Source organism: Penaeus monodon, chromosome 22, assembly GCF_015228065.2.
Source record: "Penaeus monodon isolate SGIC_2016 chromosome 22, NSTDA_Pmon_1, whole genome shotgun sequence".
Taxonomy (NCBI): Eukaryota; Metazoa; Arthropoda; class Malacostraca; order Decapoda; family Penaeidae; genus Penaeus; species Penaeus monodon.
The window spans coordinates 27,911,592-27,913,977 of record NC_051407.1 but is presented as its reverse complement, the minus strand read 5'-3'; the positions used below and the strand labels follow the sequence as shown (position 1 = coordinate 27,913,977).

At 36.3% G+C, this 2,386-nt stretch overlaps 1 protein-coding gene and 1 pseudogene across 1 annotated transcript in view; one reads left to right on the top strand and one right to left on the bottom strand.

Moving 5' to 3' along the window:
* LOC119587074 (S phase cyclin A-associated protein in the endoplasmic reticulum-like) overlaps nt 1-2,386 on the bottom strand; it is a 23,573-nt gene that overhangs the window by 8,461 nt on the left and 12,726 nt on the right. The gene's annotated exons all lie outside the window — the stretch shown is intronic.
* LOC119587070 overlaps nt 1-2,386 on the top strand; it is a 9,182-nt pseudogene that overhangs the window by 5,855 nt on the left and 941 nt on the right.

Genomic DNA, 2,386 nt, shown 5'->3' with positions numbered 1-2,386 from the left:
GTGGATCATGCTTCAATCCTTATTTTTTTTCATTATAGTTGAAAGTTTCAAATTTTGTTTGACTGATTTCTTTTTTGAGACACTTTGATTATCTGTCTCATCTGAGAGATCATGGCAACTTACCAATTAAGAAAGAGACAGAGTAACTAGGATACTGTAGTGTCTTTTCCTTTAATGTTCCTAATGATTCCTTCTACTGCACGGGATGTAGTAAGCTATTGTGTCAGTGTTGGACTGGCAGACAAAATCTCATGGTACTTCAGCCATGTGCAGGGGCCTCTGGACAAGATGTAGTGTTGTAGAGATCATACTTGCAGCTATGAGGCACATCTCTGCACTTGCAAAGTGCCTCTCCTTCAGGAAATTTCATTAACTATGGTGATGTTGTTTTTAACCATCTGTAGAAGCAAACATAATATTACATGCATGTAGGGGAGGATGACTAAAATTACATTACATTTTGTGGGAGTATTGAAGTGTCTGTGTAAGAAATGTATTAATAGAAAGCATGATTTAGTCTCAACGCACACTCGACATCCTCTACTTGAGGAATGTCTGTGTGCAGTAGTTTTTGAAAAATTTTTTTTACATTATCAAATTTTTAAAAAAAAGACATGTTTCCTAAAAGTTTTAATTTGTCTGAAATTACCCACCTATGTGTGTTGCATTGTATCCTCTAGCCTACTGTGGAAGGGCTAAGGGTGCACCTTTTTTTATGGTGCTTCTCAGTAATCATTTATTGTAAATAATAATATTCCCCTTCACATTCAATCATGTTATATAAAAATTTAATTTTTTATCAAAATCTAAACTTTTACTTTTTCACCAAACCCGTCAGGGCACTGCCTGACGACCCAACACAGCTGATTGGCACTTTGCCATGTGACTGATGCATGTGGAGTTGTAAGTCTCCTATATGGCCTGCTTTTGCATCAGGGTGGTAGGTCATCCATGGCGCAGGCTCCAGCAAAGCTATCAAGATGACAGAGGCACTTACCATTGAAGCCACAAACCTTGCTGCACCAGCTAGCATCACTGGATCTGAACATGTTTCAGGTAGGGAGGAGGGGAGCATTAGGAATGTGGATAAGGATGTAAAGGAATGAAAGGGTGGAAGATTGAATTTTTGTGGAAGAATAGTAAAAACCAAAGATGATGGCAGGTTTAGTAAGTAGTGATGTCCATTCACTTCAGGGAGGAAATTTTGTTGCTATATTCTCCTTTTGGATTTCTTCATTTGGGTGTTTTGAAGAACTGGGATAGGAAATTAAATTTGTGATTACCCTTAAGAAGTGAAAAAATCTAACTTATGTCCTGCCGCCCTCCACAGTTATAGATGTAATGATGTGTGATAATCCTTGTGCTGTCATAGTTAAATGATAGCAGTTTTACCATTTTCCTCCATGATGTTTTATTATAGAAAAGAATTTAAAAGTTTTATACCAGGTGGTATATATGAGATGAGATTGGTGGGAGATATTTCTGTGGAAATTTTACAGAATAGTGTATAAAATTATCATTATTATTGCTCTTCATGTTGATTTATGAATATTTTTTTCTTTGTTTCTACAGGGAATTTTGGGCAGTGGGGGGCATATCCCTCGAGTTACGTCATATTGGGCCCCTACCTCCTTTGGTACTGCTCCCATTGGCCATGTGATGATATTCTGCACAATGTTATACCTTTAGTGGGATTTCTTTGCAGTTAACACAAAAAAAATCAAGTAAAATAGAAATTCTTAACAGATTTTTATTTTTTATTTTTTCATACTATAGTTTTTTTATGGGTTGGTTTTTTAGAGTTGAAATTTGGTAAAATGTATTTTTTTTGCAACCAAATTATGAAAGAAATAAAAAAAGTTTATCTATAAATCTACATTTTTATCAGGTACATTCTACAATATGATTTATGATTTCAAAAAAAAACTAGATCTTTAAACAAAGACGCAAGAGTAGAACTGAGCAACTTTTTCTCACCATTTTTCCTCTTCCCAGATGGTCATCCGAGTGGAAAAGGGTGCCGAGCGTGTGCAGCAGTTGTGCAACCTCCCGTGGCAGTACTTCAGTTTAACCCCGCCTTACAGCCGTGCTCTTCCCAACTCTCCTTGCGTGCAGCCTGGCAACCATGACAACATGCTCATATTGCAGCAAGAAATGAGTTTTTAGGTTTTTTGGAGTTGTCAGTCTGAGTGTACTGTTAGTGGGAAAAGGGAAAGATTGTTGTTAAAAGGGGTATGGATGGGGGATTGTATGAAAATGAGGATGGATTAATTGCCTGATCTCAGCTGTTTTTATTAGATTTTTTTTAAAAAAATTTATTACTATTAGTGTCAGTTTTGTTAACTGCGGAAATGCTGGGAAAAAGTAAAGTTTTAGTGTAATTTTG